Below are 17,976 nucleotides of genomic sequence, written 5' to 3'. Positions count from 1 at the left end.
ATGTTCGGTCAAAATCCTGGAAAACACTACCTAACAGCACTGTGGGAGTACCTTCACCACGCGGACTGCAGTGGTTCAAGAAGGCAGCTCACCACCACCTTCTCGAGGGCAATTAGGGATGGGCAATAAATGCTGGCCTTGCCAGCGACACCCAGATCCCATGAATGAATTTTTTTAAATTGCTGTGGTAGTGCATGAAGGAAAAGCCCAAAATTACTAGGTGTTCCTGTTCCCCTCAATCATTCTGATGCTCTCTTCTGTATCCTTTCAATAGTTGCAAATCCTTTTTGTGCTATGACGATCAGATCTGTACACAGTATTCTAAGTACAGTCGCTCCGATGATTTATAAAGTGGCAGGATTACCTCACTATTTCAGCTCAATATTGACCTTTTAATACATTCCAACATCTGATTTGCTTTAGCAAAATACTGCGGATGCTGGAAATCTGAAATAACAACAGAAAACGCTGGAAAAACTCAGCAGGCCAGGCAGCATCCGTGGAGAGAGAAACAGAGTTAACGTTTCAGGTTGAAGACCTTTCGTCAGACCTTTACTCACCGTCGCCAAGCATTGTTGTGATAGCTTTAATTTTACATAGAATTTACAGCACAGAAACCGGCCATTTGGCACAACTGGTTTAGACGAGTGTTTATGTTTCACACAAGCCTCCTCCCATTCTACTTCACCTAACCCTATCAGCATATCCTTATATTCCTCATGTACTTATCTAGCTTCTCCTTAAATGCATCTATGCTATTCACCTCAACTACTCCGTGTGGTAGCAAGTTCCACATTCTAACCACTCTAGGTAAAGATGTTTCTCCAATTTATTGTCAATCAGGTCCCCCAAAACTCCATCACCTTTGGATTTGTACAATCATCCCTTTTGTCATGTAATCACTCCTGCCTTCCACCCTATCACAGACCTTCCCTTTTGTTCTTTCCTCCCCAACCGCCTTTCCCTCCCCCGCACTTGCTTAAAATCTGTTACATCTCTAACTTTTTCCAGTTCTGACGAAAGGTCATCAACCTGAAATATTAACTCTCTCTCTACAGATTCTGCCTGACCTATTTCCAGCATTTTTGGTTTCTAAATCCCCCAGAACACATTTATTTTCCATGCATACTATTTCCTTTCCACTTAAGTAATAGTCCCTACCTGGAATTTTTATCCCCATGTGAAGCACTTTGCTTTTCTCTACATTGAATTTCACCTGCCACCTGTCTGTTCAATTCCCAAGTACATCAAAATTCTGTAACTTATCCAGCTTTGGAGTCTACCACCTTCATTATTTGTATCATCTACAAATTTAGCCATTGTGCTTGTGCCTTCCAGCTCCAGATCATTTATGAAGATATTAAACAATAGAGGTCCCAAAACAGACCCCTGTGGGACTACACTGGTAACATTGTCCCAGGCTGATGACAATCCCTGTACCTCTACCCTTTGGATTCTATCGATCAACCAATTTATGCATCCATTGTAAAATATTTCCACTGATTCCCACTTTATTTTCTGTACCAGCCTTTCCAAAGGAATTGTATCAAAGGCCTTACTGAAACCTAAGTATACCACATCCACTACCTTATCCCTATCAAGATCCTTTGTCATACCCTCAAAGAAAACCAGTAAGTTAGATTGGCAAGACCTCTCCTTCATGAACCCATATTGGCTATCTTTTATGAATTTATTTCTATCCAGATGCTCCATGGTCTTATCTTTAATGAGGTTTTCCATAACTTTAACCACAATGGATGAAAAAACTCACTGGTTGGTAGTTTCTTGTCCAATGCATTCAGCAATTGCTGGCACACATGAAACATTTATTTATTAAAGGCTAGGCCACTAAAATCTGCACCTGTAGCTCGTCAGTAGAGCCAGTTCACTAGCTGGCCCTCTGGTGAGCTGTATCCTAGACTGTCCTTTCCATCTGCTCCTGCTCACTTGTGCTCTTCCAATCACCCAGTGCAGACCCCTCTAACTCATTGGGGGTTAAATTGGTTTGCCCCCAAAAATGGGCATGTGAATCGCAATGCGCACTTAACCCACATCCGTTGAGTGGAATGCAGGCAGCACACCAACTTGGTGTTGCCTGCCTTTTATAATGATTTCTACATGCATCCAGTGCTCCCCACGCTCTTCATTGGTTGCACACATCAGCAGGGGACCCAATATCATTTCTAACTTAAGAAAATGGAGCAGGAGTAGGCCATACGGCCCCTCGAGCCTGCTCCGCCATTCAATAAGATCATGGCTGATCTTGTATCTTAACTCCACTTTCCCGCACTATCCCCTTATCACTTGATTCCCTTATTGCCCAAAAAGCTATTGATCTCGGTCTTGAATATATTCCGACTCCGCATACACAGCCCTCTGGCATAGAGATTTCAAAAGATTCAGAACCCTCTGAGAGAAGAAATTGCTCCTCATCTCAGTCCTAAATGGCTGACCCCTTATCCTGAAACTGTGACCCCTAGTTCTAGACTCTCCAGCCAGGGGAAACAGCCTCTCGGCATCTACCCTGTCAAGCCCTCTAAGAATTCTATACATTTCAATGAGATCACCTCTCATTTTTCTAAGCTCCAGAGAATATAGGCCCATTCTACTCAATCTCTCCTCAGAGGACAGCCCTCTCATCCCAGAAATCAATCTAGTGAACATTCATTGCACCCCCTCCAAGGCAAGTATATCCTTCACTAGGTAAGGCAACCAAAACTGTACACAGTACTCCAGGTGCGGTTTTACCAAAGCCCTATATAATTACAGTAACACTTCCTTTTATACTCCAACCCCCTTGCAATAAAGGCTAACATACCATTTGTCTCTCTGCATCCTCCTCACAGCTTATTTTATCTCCTAGCTTTGTAGCGTCAGCAAACTTGGACACATTACACTCGGTTCCTTATCTAAGTCCTGCACTAAGGAACTTGCACTACTTAAAGCTAGCCTGCACCGGCCTTCCTAATTGCTTGCTGTACCTGCATGTTAACTTTCTGTGATTCGTGTACAAGGACCCACAAATCCCTCTGCATACCAACATTTACTAGTCTCTCACCTTTTAAAAGATATTCTGCTTTTCCATTCTTCCTACCAAAGTGGATAATTTCATATTTCCCCACATTATACTCCATCTGCCGCCTTCTTGCCCAATCACTTAACTGGTCTATATCCCTTTGCAGCCTCTTTGCATTCTCATCACAGCTTACTTTCCCACCTAGCTTTGTATCGTCAGCAGACTTGGATACATTACACTCGGTTCCTTCATCTAAGTTCTGTACTAAGGAACTTGCACTGTTTAAAGCTAGTCTGCACCTCTTAAAAGGGAGGTGCATTGTGGCTGGAGCAGGTGTTGGGAGCCGTTCTGCAAGTGAATCTGACCTGGGAAAGAGTGAAGAATAGCTGGTCATGGAAGAGCGGGAAGCCAGGTTTTTGAACGCTGCACTGGAGGTCTTGATGGAGGAGGTGGCAAGGAAGAGAGATGTCCTGTAACCCCAGGGGGGCAGGAGACCCTCCGGACACCTGATGAGAAGGCAGTGGGAAAAGATAGCCACGGAGGTCAATGCCAGATGTATAGCCCCAAGGACCTGGATACAGTGCCGGAAGAAGTTTAATGACCTCACATGAGTGGTCATGGTCAGTCAATTCATCTTCAAATGCCATATCCCACCAACTGCATCACTAGCCTCAGCCACTGTTCAATTCACCACAGCCCCATCACTCTTCTACCAACAATCTCTATCAATCAGGACTCATAACTAACATTCATACACTTCACCTCACCCTCACACAGTTCACACTGTTGCAAGCCTCAAACCCACATCTCAAAGCTTGCACACACTGGCAGCTATTCAACCATGGCAGCCACATCACCCGACCATATTGCACGACTCTCACTGACAGACTTCCCCCTCTCTTGCAGGAGAAGGTGGCACACAACCAGAGGCAGCAGGAACTATTCTGAAGGGGAGAGGCACGCCTGCATGTTCTAACCCCCATGGAGGAGACGGTGCTGGCCATTATGGGAAGGGTCATTGCTAAAGCCATGGCCACCAGTGGAGCTGACGCAATTGAAGATGACGGTATCCGAACCTTCTCACATCCCACTTCTCCCTCATCCCAGTCTCTTCTGACTGAGAAGCTACTGATGGTGTAAGCATACACTTCTGAATTTCTCCTCTCCCCTCACCACAACCCTACCCTTATCCCTTTTTCCTTTCAGATACCAAAGAACTGCAACCTGCCCAGGCAGTGGAGGTTGAGCAAGAAGACAGTGACGAGGAAGACACACCATCACTCGATTTCATCATTGCAGTCACCAGCCCAGATACTGAAACTGCACGTAATTTAGAGAATAGCATAAGGCGGGATCTGCACATAGTGAGACACTGGGCACAAGTGCACAGCAGGCAGGGCAAGGGGAAAGGATTACATAAGAACATAAGAAATGGGAGCAGGAGAAGGCCATTTGGCCCTTCGAGCCTGCTCCGCCATTCAATAAGATCATGGCTGATCTTCTACTTCATCTCAACTTTCCTGCACTATCCCCATATCCCTTGATTCCCTTAATATTCAAAAATCTATCAATCTCTGTCTTGAATATACTCAACGACTGAGCCTCCACAGCCCTCTGGGGTAGAGCATTCCAAAGATTCACCACCCTCTGAGTGAAGAAATTTCTCCTCATCTCAGTCCTAAATGGCCAACCCCTTATTCTGAGACTGTGACCCCTGGTTCTAGACTCCCCAGCCAGGGGAAACATCCTCCCTGCATCTACCCTGTCTAGTCCTGTAAAAATTTTGTATGTTTCAATGAGATCACCTCTCATTCTTCTAAACTCTACAGAATATAGGCCTAGTCTACTCAATCTGTCCTTGTCGGACAATCCCCCCTTCCCAGGAACCAGTCTGGTGAACCTTCATTGCACTCCCTCTATGGCAAGTATATCCTTCCTTAGGTAAGGAGACCAAAACTGTACACAATACTCCAGGTGTGGTCTCACCAGGGCCCTATATAATTGCAGTAAGATGTCTTTACTCTTATACTCAAATCATCTTATAATAAAGGCCAACATACCATTTGCTTTCCTAATTGCTTGCTGTACCTGCATGTTAACTTTCAGTGATTCATGTACAAAGACACCCAGGTCCGTCTGAACACCAACATTCCCTAATCTCTCGCCAGCTAAAAAATACTCTGCTTTTCTATTTTTCCTACCAAAGTGGATAACTTCACATTTCTCCACGTTATATTCCATTTGCCATGTTCTTGCCCACTCACTTAGCTTGTCTATATCCTCTTGAAGCCTCTTTGCATCCTCCTCACAACTTACATTCCCACCCAGCTTTGTATCATCAGCAAACTTGGATATATTACATTTGGTCCCCTCATCCAAATCATTGATGTAGATTGTGAATAGCTGAGGCCCAAGCACTGATCCTTGCAGTATTCCACTAGATACAGCCTGCCAACTCAAAAATGACCTGTTTATTCCTACTTTCTGTTTTCTGTCCATTTTCTCCCTCCCTCCTTTCTTAAATAGTGGGGTTATGTTTGCTACCTTCCAATCCATGGGAACCATTCCAGAATCTATGGAATTTTGGAAAATGACAACCAATGCATCCACTATCTCAAAAGCCACCACTTTCAAAACCCCTAGGATGTAGGCCATCAGGTCCAGGGGATTTATCGGCTTTCAGTCCCATTAATTTCTCCAGTACTATTCTTTTTACTAATACTCATTTCTTTAAGTTCCTCATTCTCACTAGAGCCTTGGTTTTCCACTATTTCCAGGAAGTTTTTTGCATCTTCTTCTGTGAAGACAGACACAAAGGCCACAATTTTGCTGACAGGTTTGGAGGTGGGTCAGTAGTGAAAATCTAAATGAATGATGGTGGGTTGCGTACCCACCACCATCCCGCCTCCATGTAACTTTGCAAAGTGTTGGGTCTGCGAGTCCTGATCAGACCTGACACCAAGCGGCGGGAGAGGCACTTAAAGCAGTTAACAGCTTATTAACTGCCTACATAATCCCATTTTTACAGGCTCCTCCCATTTTAGTACATTTTCAGCATGTTGCCTGTCATGCAAAAAACACGCCAGCTGATTGTGCCGGGTTCAGCAACTCGCTGAATTATTGACAGTTGCTCCTACAGCATAAAAGCGGACGTGCAACATGGCTGACTTTCAGATGACAGAACTTTCTGTTTTGAGGTTTTGGAACACATTTTGCAGGTCTATTGAGCTTGTGAGTGTTTAAGCTGAGATCCATATGCACTGTGACCTCCTTGGAAAACTCTCTCCCCACATTGACTGAGCGCTTATAACATCTCTTCCTCAACTGAGATATATACCAGCGGAATGGGAACCATTTATACCCTCTCATCCTGGTCCTCAGAATCAGAGGAAGAGCAGCCGTGGCAGCAGCAGAACCAGGCACAACAGCAGCAACAACAGGAGTGCCAACCTTCTCCTCAGCCACCTGATGCTGCACAGGGCAGAGGGCATCAGCGCAGGGCTGCACCTCACCGCAGGAGATGCCCCCAACACGGGGTTTATAGGCTGAGGATGAGCTTCCTCAACATGAGTGAGCAGCAGTGCCAAAGGAGGCTGAGACTTCCGCGAGAGGTAGTGGGTGACATCTGCACAATTCTGCACCAACAGCTGAAGCCCAGAGGAGCGGATGGATACTCCTTACCAATGGCTGTCAAAGTCACGACCGCACTCAACTTCTTTGCTTCAGGGTCCTTCCAGGGATCAACAACAGACATCAGCGGCATCTCCCAGTCGACCGCACACACTTGCATCATGCAGGTCACTGATGCCCTCTTTGCAAAGGCGCACAATTACATCCACTTCTCCACGGATGAAGCAAGTGTAACCGCGCATGCGGTTGGCTTTGCACATATGGCAGGCTTCCCAAGGGTGCAGGGCATCATAGACTGCACATATGTGGCCATTAGGGCACCCCATCACAACCCAGCTGTATTTGTCAACCGCAATGGCTTCCACTCCCTTAATGTCCAGCTGGTGTGCAACCACAGGAAGAACATTATGCATGTTTGCGCCAAATTCTCTGGCAGTTGCCATGACTCATTCACCCTGCGGCAGTCTACTGTGCCTCAACTCTTCAATCCACCAACACAACTTTCTGGATGGCTCCTTGGAAACAAGGGCTATTCCCTGAAGACATGGCTAATGATACCAATGAGGAGGCCATCAAACGAAGCTGAGGAGCACTACAATGTGAGCCACATTTCCACCAGAAACATCATAGAGCAAACCATCGGCTTGCTCAAAATATGATTCGGATGCCATGACAGATCTGGTGGAGCCCTGCAGTATGCACCAGCCAGGGTCTCCAGAATCATCGTGGCCTGCTGTGCACTGTACAAAATTGCACAGCAGCATGGCTTAGCGCTGCCTGAGGAATAAATAGCTCAGCGCGCAGCCTCCTCAGAGGAGGAGGAAGCTGTGTGCTGAGCCAGGTGGAGGAGGAGGATGCAGATGAGGAAGACCTTGCGGAGGCGCATGTGCCAGTTCCACCAGCACACAAGCGCATTGCTTGCCGTGAGGCAAGGGATGCACTAATCCATGCCAGATTTGCGTAAATTTACACAGCCAACACATGTGGCTGACACATGGAAATGAGTGACTGGCCGACCTTCTTAACACACCATACAACATCTGTACAATAAAATGTGGCTTCCTATTACCCTCAGCACCATCATTACAGATGAAAGGCAGCCTGACCCCTCACTGTGATACATCCATTTCTGAGCACACATAGGCCAACTCTTTGAAGCTTTGCCATCTCAATTCTTTATTACAATTGAAATAACGATGAGAATTATCACTTGGTTTTATATCAAAACACCAAAGTGACTACCCTTGTGACTATTTGTGTGTTAACTTTCTCTTACACATGCTTCTATGTGATGCATCCCCTGTGGCTTCAGCAGATGTTGAGGCACCTTGCTCACTTCCATGCTGCGCCTGCTTCAACGCCTTTGGCGGGCGTCCTCTGGTTTTGGGAGCCTGGGAAGGCTCAGTAACTGTCTGCTCCTCCTGCGGCTGTGCAGGGGCTGAAACAGACATCTCAGTTGGGTGAGGAATTGTGGGCTCTGACCTAGGGCTCCGCAGTGGCATAGGAGTGTGAGCACTTGGAGAGGAGCCCACACTTCCTTGTTATCAACCTCCACCATCGCTCTCATGGGTCACCTGCACTTCACTGCTAGCAAGTGACTGGAGAGCACGTTGCTGCACATCAGAGGGTAATAGGAAGTACTGACAGTCCTCATAACGGGGATGTCAATGTACCTCTGGTTCCTCTCCTCAATAGATGCCCATCTATCCTCCATAACAGACCATCTATTTAGAAGAGTCACCATGTTCATTTGGTCTGGTGATTTATGTCCTCCATGGAGTTTGCCATCCTTTCCATGGCGGCACCTACATTCACCATTGAATGCACCATGGCATTGCTCATGTTTGAGATGGACTCCTCCATTCCCTGCACACTCACAGCTACAGTGGATGCAAACCCTGTCAGAAACTCCTGCACTTGTTCCTGGAGCTCTCTTTCTGGATGGCTCAGAGCTCACATGCAGCTGAGCAGAGCTAGGAGTGTCCCGCGCCCTCCGACGAGGACTCTACACTGCTGTCCCTGTCTCCACCATCTGCTGATGCTCACTTGTGAGCTGGGATACACCAGATGACAACACTACTCTATGTCGGGAATGACCCACCGAGGTGCGTGTCTCTGCACTGGTGCTGGGTGTGCTCAATTCTGCTGACGCTGCACCCTCAGAGGTTGCAGCTTCCGCTGAGGAGTCTCCCAGCTCTTCCTCCTGGACAGTGGGAAGGGGGTCCTCGATGGTCTTTTGGGGGAGTAAAGGCATGAGTTAGACATGTGATATTAATGTAGCAGACACATCCCATTGTGCAGATGATCAGAACTCAATCTGTATGAACATCAGATGCCATATCAGTCACTCATGCAATCTAAATGAGAGGATTGCAAATCTATTCTATTACCAGCTTGCTCTACTGCGCTCATCTCACCGTCCCCCTGAAGAGATAATTACAAGTCCCAGCCCTTTTGGGCTACCCCAGATCAGGTGTATTCCCCAGATCTTCACCAACTTAAGTTAGAGATAGCCGAATTCCATAAGACGCTTAAATGGGTCTAAAGGTTTAGGCTATCTCTCCCTAAAGGAAAGGAATGACTGAAGATGTTACCATCCTCCAGATAGCATCTTTAATAAGTTTAACTAGACTGTAATCTTCCGGATATTATGAGGACCCAGAATACACCCCCAGAATTCTGCAACTCCTTACAAAAGAGTGTACAGAAATTGAGTTTGTGAGTTTACACAGAATTACTCTTTGAGACAATTCTAAAAATATAGGCCTAGAAATTGGGTTTTGGCGCAGCGACGGCTTTAGCGCCGGAAGTTAGTGCCGGAGCTAAGTCGCGCTGGGCGGGCCAAAAATTCACTAGTTCTGCGCCCAAACGGCTGCCGGCGCTGCTGAAAGCTGTTTGCGGCTGAAAACTGGCGCTACGCGCTGAATTGCGGCGCTATTCCAGCGCTGCGGCGCCCGCTGCGGTGCGGCAGGTTCGGGAAGTGCAGGCCTCCTCCTTCCCTTAAGGAGGAGCTGCCTGCACCCGGCCGCGGCCCGCGAAAATCATTGTAAAAATGAGCCCGGCACCTCGGACAAGTGCCGGGCTTGCATCTGTCCCGGGGGGGGGGGGGAAGAAGTCCGGGGAGGGAGCTGCGGCCAGGCGGCCGGCGGGAAAGCGGCCGGCCGCCGCGGGGCATTTAATGCGCCGGCGCAAAGTCCAGTAAGGCACCTCTGCCAGAACGTTGCTTGCGGCTGCCACGGGCGAGGCGGCCGCAAGTCAATTTCGGAGTTCGGGCGGGTTACCATGGCAACCGGGACGCTGCGCACACCGATGACGTCATCGGTGCCGGCGCAGCGCTAACGGCCTAACGCCGATTTAGGGACCCACTCAATTTCCAAACTGGCCATAACTCCGGCGCTCGGCCCTCTAGCGCCTCAAAAGCGACGCTAAGCCTACCGAATTTCTAGGCCATATAGTTTTATTTAAGAGCCGACATTCATTTAACAACTGTTGAATCAGTCGCAACATTAACAATTCAAAATACAGATAGCTTACCTTTGTTATTTCTCAGAGATCCTTATTTTCAAATCTTTACTTTGTTACATTTCTTCATTTCTTACTTATTTCTAAATCCAGATTATCCACCAAAATAATTTACTTTGATTACCCGAGACTGAAAGTTAAAGACTTACAGAGCGTGTCTGTGAAGTTGAGAAATGCTTGCCCTGTTCAGCGAGTTCTGCCTTTCTGTTGAAAAGGTCTATGTTTTATACCCTTCTTGCTTTGATTTATTCTTTGAAGTTCTGTGCTGATGTCAGCTAATAGTCTTATTCATTCTCTCTGTTTAAATGCTTTCTATCTTACTGTCAATTCAACTATTGCATGCATAATTATGTCTCTACCTTTAGGTGTTCCAAAACCATCATAAAAACAATATGACAGTAGCCTTTATTTGATGTCATTCTTACAAAATGCTTTCATTCAATTCTTAATATTGGCTTTACTGGTTTTTAGCAGACATTGTGACTCCGTGCTGCTCCAAGTTCAAAACAAACACAATGGGCCAGAAATTCGTGTCCAAATGCGTGAGTACGGTCTGGGTACTCACGCATCTGGCCGGTGGAAATGCCGGCGTTCAGCATGCACAGCGCATGCGGGGAACGCCGGCATTTCCAGTCCTCTGAACGAAGGGGTTCAGAGGCACAGCACGTGTGACTGCACAGGCAGCGCTTGCTCAGTGAACTTCGTCGATTTCATTCATGGATTCAGTGAGGGTAAGTCCTTACAAGTTACACTTGAAAAAAGCATGTGTAAAGTTGTTCCAAGGCTGCGGAGGAAGATATATTTTATCGTGGAGCTTCTGAAAGGCAATATTTTTGTTTGGGAAAGGGAGGGAAGTCCTATGGCGTGAGGGTTTTACGGGCTCCCACAACCCATCTGAGGGGGGGGCACCCACACCCGCGGACGCAAGTATCCCGCTGGATGTCCACCCAGAATTTATAGTTGGAGCTCCGACTCCACTTGCCGGGACTGTCTGGAGCGGGGTTCAAAACCCTACTCCTTCTGGCCCAGCAGCGGGGATGCTTACCGCTACGCAAAAGGCCCACTCCGTGCAAAAGGTGACACCCATACGTTTCCTGCGCCTTTTCCCTCCCCGTGACTGGAGCCCTATGCTGCCACTTGAAAGACCAAGCTATCATCTGTCCTTTTTGCGGCGCCTTTGACTTCTCATTACCAATGATGAGCAGGCGCTGCGCCTCCACCTCGTTGAGGAGATTGCTGAGGTCATCATCAGTTCAATTGTGAGTTATTTTAATGCCGTGAATTGTGCTCATTCCAGCCATTTCACGTTGCTAATCGGATTGGGCCTTTGGCATAGCGGTAGGATCCCCGCCGCTGGGCCAGACGGGGTAGGGTTTCGAACCCCGCTCCAGACAGTCCCGGCAAGTGGAGTCGGAGCTCTGGCTCTAAATTCTGGGTTGACATCCAGTGGGATATTTGCGTCCGTGGGTGTGGGTGGCCCCCCCTCCTTGTATAGCTTGTGGGAGCCTGTAAAACCCTCCCGCCATAGGACTAACCACCCTAATGGCTGGTTCAAAGATGGTTACGGTCACGGAATGAGCGTTAATCATGGCCATAAATCCTTCCACCACTTCATACAGTTCCCCAAAGGGAACAGTGTGAAGACACGTATGATGACGACATTGCTAAATAAATAAATGGAATTAAAAAAATTCTTTTAGGGCTTTTAAAAGTCTTTAAATTGCTTTAATTCTGTTTAAAACTACTTCAGATTCTTCAAAATAATGTAAACGTTTTTAAAAGTTTATAAAAGTTACCAAAAGCTTCATAAAAATACCAAAAACCTATTTAAAATGCTGCTTTGCATGTAAAAATGCTTAGCAGCTTGTGAGAAACATTGGGGGCGTGTCCTATTAAACTCTCAGTTGCACAGCGCGCTACAGGCTTCGCGCTGGCTGCACTCCTGGGCGGCGTGATGTCAGACGCTGCCCGGGAGTCAACATTTTAAAACAGCAATTCCAGGCGTCCCTGAAGCTCAACGGCCGGCACGTCGGGTAAGTGCAGATCGGGGGATTACACGCGCGGCAAGCCCCCGACTGGAATTTCTGGGCCAATGTAATTGCTTGGTGTATCTATTGAAGTCATATCTTCAAAGTGTTCTTGTTGGTATCATATTTACTATGTCTAAATTAAAGACACTTTGACTAAGGTGTTTCATGCATTTCTAGCTATCTCAATTGGTTGCATATTTAATCGTGTTTCCTGTCTTCCAAGTTTAACATAAAAACTGTTTGACCAGCATGTGTTTTTTTTACTTGATGTCATCTTTTCAAAGGCACATGGTTCTTTTAATGTTTGTGTTTCTGTTCTACGTGTTAGTTCTTAACACTTTAAACTGGGCATTTTCATTGTGTTCCCTCCAAACTCTAGACCTTTCAATGGGTAATTGTTTTAGTATATTTAACTAATTCCCATTTCAAAGCTTGTTTGGTTTTTTACAACTTTGTTTAACAACTGATTTTTATCTCAGAAGCCTGTTCTCTGTTTATAGCCTGTGTCTCCGAGGCTTTAGATTTTTAAACCCAGTATATCATGTATTAATAATATCAGTATTCTGTTCATATTATGGTGTATCTTTTTGAAATATGGTGTATTCCCTCACATCCCCTTCTTGACCAAAAGATGAGCTCATAACATCAGGGCAGAGTTTGGTCAATGATCCTCATGAGGTTACAATAGCATATTAAGTTCACGAGATGTACAATCATGTGCTACATGAAAATTCCTTTGAAGTCATCCTAGGACAATGTTTTGTCTTATTTTAAAAGGATGATAAGTACATAGTCATGCTATTAGCAAACCAGCAATGTCCTTAGAATGTCCAATCGGCAGATGTACGTTCCATAGAGATGAGTTATTCATACGAGTCAAGGAGACGTCAGTTGAAACTAATTGAAGCTTAACACGCTATTCCTTCGATCCGGCATGTGTACAGATGCGTGTTGTGGTAAAGGCCTTGCCATGCACTCAGTTGATTCCTTCTTTTATCTGCGGTGTCTTCCTCCTTCACTGAAGTAACTCATTGATCTTTCCTTGTTTCGGTTGTTGCTTTTCGCAAATCCAATTCCTAATGCGTTGCCAAGCAACGTGTAGAAGTGTCAGTGACACCTTCTGACTTCCCATCGTCAGTAATTCGATCGCATCCATTTCCTGTGTAGTACTCCAAGCTGGGTCTTTAAAGACAAGTGTACGACTGCACCTTGTATTGTTCCTCCTTTTCGGTATCCCGCAGGACATCTGTTGGTATTGTCTATGGAGGCAGTTTTAAAAATATACTTGCCATTCGGCTAGTTAATATGTATTTGAACTGTTCTTTCGTTAATAACAGACTGTATTTGAACAGGTTTTTTACACTTCGATTTTAAACCAGGTTTCTGCTCGAACTTCTTTTCCTGTACCCATTCTCCTACTACTTTATTTGTCAATTTTTTCTGCCTATTCGCTTCCCTTATCCTCTGATCGATTTGATGAATCTCTTCTGTTACTTTTTTTTTCATCTTAACTGTCGCTGTCGGGTCAAGGACTCAGAGCGTATAGAGACAATAAAAGAACTATGGGTAAGCAGTGTATGCATCTCAATCCCATACATCAGATAATATGGAGTTTCTTAGGGAACACTGTCCCTGATGCAGGTGTGGGCCAATTATTGAGTGATAGCTGTGCTTCCGGAATGCTGGTGGTCCACTTATTTCCCTGATTCTCAACAGTTTGACCAATAACTTTATTACTTCCTGTTTTTTTACATTCCACCAGCCCCGCTGACTGTGGATGACATGGTATGCTGTGCTCTAACCCAATCCACCTTTGTTTGCAATAGTCTTTGAAGACCTTAGAGACAAAGGCTCCGCCTTAATCGGAGTGTAAGATTTTGGGTGCACCAGCTACAGTAATTATATCAGAAATAGCCCTGGCATGTGGGTTTTCCGAAACAGTTTGTGGGGACCAGCCAGTAGAAGGAAGTGCATCCACTCACACAAACGAGAACATGTCTATACCCCAAAAATGGGGGAAGTGGTCAAATAAAGTCAATAAAGAATTTTCCCATTTGCTCATCAGTTTTCACAGGAGCCAATGGTGGTGGCTTAATTTAGTGATGACTTATTTGTCGAATAGCATGGCTCACAATTTGCCACCTATGTTTTACAGGCTTTACGCATGCCTGGCCACCAATATAAGAGGGTCAATTTGCAGAATGTTATTCTGGCACTACAATATGATTGACTTATGCCCTTGTGAGCTTCTTGTACAAGCTGTTCTCATTTGTGGCTTCGGGGTACTTCTCGGTTTCCTTTGGGCAACTTAACTAGTACGATACCCGTAGGGGTTTCTGAGTAAAAGTACCTTGGTGGACATTCTCGTGGATTCTCTGTTATTGGGTCTAATAGCTGAATCAGTTCCTCATCCAGATTAGCTGCCCGTTCTGCCCTAGTGATTACACTAACATTGGCAGGCCCCTCTCGAGGGGCTGTCATGCAGACCGAACGTTTCGCTTGTTCATCTGTAAGGCTTTTTCCTTTTGAGTGCACTGTTCCAGTGGTATGCCCGTTTATATGAATCACCTGACTATTCTTTTTCTCCATTCTCGAACGGAGAATATCTTCCCACAGTGTGGGTTTAATAATGTCTGCTTTCTTTAAAACATACCGCAATGCTGTGGCTTCAGCATATTGCACTGTCTTATGGCCAAAATGGTTTAGACAGTAATTCTTTTGGATATAAAGAATAGGAATCTCGAAAAGTCTCTACTACTATCCCCATCCTAGCTGAGGATTGTTGGGGTGTCTCTTTTTTAATCGTCATTGACGATCCATCATAGTAAATAACTTGATGGTATTCTGTAAGCGATCTCATAAGTATTTGTCTGATTCTCTCCTCCGTATTATCATCCTCCATGATGGAGAGATACTCCATCTTTCCACATTAATTTTGGATGGCTTTGTAGATAAAGATAGTATTTATTAATGAGTTGCTCGAGGAGGTCTTTGCCTCCCCCTTCTGGACAAGATTAATCAAGCTGTGTTCGTTTGTGGGCAAGGTTGCCAAGGTATAGGGGAATTCAAAAGATCCTGGCTGGGTGCCAGGCCTTCAATGCTGGGATTGATCATCCTCAAGATGCTGAGGTTCATTTACTGCTTTATCTTTAATTATTTTAACTGAGTTTTGTTCCTCCCTCTTGGGGATTTCATGTTTTCCAGATCCCTGATGGGGTTTATTGGACCGTTTACTTTCTTGACGATCCTCCTGTTGAGGTGGACGTTGGTTCTACCAGGAATCTTTTTGATCCCAATTTTGTTTTTCTCAGTACCCTCCCATGGCTCTTTGATAACTTTGGCCAGTGTAAAAGCTGTCCCCATAGGGAGTCCACTGTCCTTCGCTTTCCTTTCGAGGTCTAGCCCCTCATCTATTCCATCTTTCTGAGGAGAAATCTGTCTCATATTGTGGGTGGGTTGAGGGTGTAATCCTTTTGGAATACCCTCTTGGGGGTCCCAAGCCACGAGTTTGTGTCTGGGCGGGGTGGACTTGAATTTTGGATCTATACAGTCCTTCTTTCTGAGTACCAAAGGTACCTTCTTCGGGTTTTTTTATCCCTAGTTTCTGATCTCATTATAGGTTTAGTTTGGGGTAGACCTAAGAGGTCATGATTTAATTGGATAATGTGATTGACATTATCCCATCTTTGTTGATTATCTCGATAATCATTTAGAGCACCCTCACAGGCAAGTTTGAGGGCTGTATTTTGATATTGATTGGCCAGGCAACCATGAAAAATGTCCCAATTATCCTGTGTAAGTACTTTTCCTAATCTGTAGGCAGCTACCAGCCCTTTAGTTGTGGCTGTATTAGTGAGTATTTCCTTGATTGAACCCATTACATGCCCGCTCTGAGTTGCCGTGAGAACATAAGCGTATATTTGAACCCAGTTGTTGCACTGGTTTAAAAGGGGAATTAAGTCTGAACTTAGTATCATTTGCAGTAGCTGTCTCAGGTTTTGAGCATTGCAATCTTGGCAACTGTTTTCCAATTTATCAAGGTTAGTTAGAATCCAGCAAGTTTTTTCCTGGCTGGTGTTTCCTGGTCTACCACACATTGTGTAGATAGAGTTTAGGTTTACTTGACCTAGGGGTGCAACTTGTGGTTGCTGGGGTTGGTTTACTGGATCATTAATCATTGCACCTCCAGCATTTAGATAAGAGTGAGCTAGTGCCTGTCAGCATTTATTATAATGGATTCCAAGCTGTCTATAGTTTTCTCGAAGATTGTTGTAATTTATTTCATCATGAGTTGGCCAACTTAACCGGAATCCATGGCCCCCAGGAGCATAGGCTGCTCTGGGTCCTACTATTTGGCCATGGTTGGCACCACCTTGTTGGGCACCGTTCATTGGGCCTCCCAATTGTGCAGGTGTGCACCATATCATCAAGGAATTTATTGGATTTGGAGTATTCGTTTGATTATCCCACAGGATATTCTGCATCCCCTGGTTCTGGGGATCAACATTAATCGTGCCATGAGTTCTAACGGCTCCTTTGGCATCAAAGCCTTCTATTTCAAAAATTATCACTTGGCTTTGTGGAGGTACAGGGATATAATTATTTCCCCTAATAAAGCAATTATTTAAATTTTCTAATAAAAAAACTTGGCCAATTCTGACAGGATTGTGTGGAGTTTGCACATTCTCCCCGTGTTTGCGTGGGTTTTCTCCGGGTGCTCCGGTTTCCTCCCACAGTTCAAAGATGTGCGGGTTAGGTTGATTGGCTATGATAAATTGACCCTTAGTGTTAGGGGGATTAAATACGTGGGGTTACGGGGATAGGGTGGGATATGTGTCGGTGCAGGCTCGATGGGCCGAAATGGCCTCTATCTGCATTGTGGGGTTTCTGTGATTCTGTGATTTGCCATTTCTTCAAGACCTAACCTTGGTTAGGGTTTAATATTTTGTCAGGACCTAACCTCAGTTAGGATTTAATATGAACTTTATAAGAAGCTTCTAGACCTCAATGGTATTTTGAGGGAATTATGATTTAAGTTCTACAAGGCCTGACCAGGGTCTTGTCGTCTCTAGAGACTTAAATCTGGGTCTTAGAACCACTGTCAGTAAACACTCCTTCTATACTTAACAATCTACAACATGGATAAAGATATTAATATAAGTATAGGTTCTGTATCAACTCATAAACACACTCGTTGGGTGCCAACTGAAGGGATAATTACAAGTCCTAACCATTTCAGGCTACCCCAGATCAGGCGTATTCCCCAGACGTTCACCTTCAACTTAAGTTAGAGATAGCCAAATTCCATAAGATGCTTAAATGGGTCTAAAGGTTCAGGCTATCTCTCCCTAAAGGAAAGGAATGACTGAAGATGTTACCATCTCCCAGATAGCATCTGTTTAACTAGACTGTAACCATCCAGATATTATGAGGATCCAGAATACCCCCCAGAATTCTGCAACTCCTTACAAAAGTGTGTACAGAAATTGGGTTTGCGAGTTTATACAGAATTACTCTTTGAGACAATTCGAAAAATATAGGGGGAAAAATTCAGTTGGTAGCGCCACCCGTTAGCGCCTCAAGAGGGCCAGGCGTGGCGATATCTGCGCCTCTTGCGAAATTGACCGGACATATTGCAGCGGCACTAAACAATACCGCCCAATCTCCTGCGCACGCAGATCTTGACGTCATTCGAGAGTGCAACGCCCTTGGGGCGCCCCGGACCGGAAATTCAGTGACGCCCCCCTCCAGTCATTTTCACATTTAATAAACACAGCA

The sequence above is a fragment of the Somniosus microcephalus genome, chromosome 2 (genome assembly GCF_052327205.1).
Source record: "Somniosus microcephalus isolate GS21.2 chromosome 2, FLI_Smic_1.0, whole genome shotgun sequence".
In the NCBI taxonomy this organism is placed as follows: domain Eukaryota; kingdom Metazoa; phylum Chordata; class Chondrichthyes; order Squaliformes; family Somniosidae; genus Somniosus; species Somniosus microcephalus.
This window is presented reverse-complemented; position numbering follows the sequence as displayed.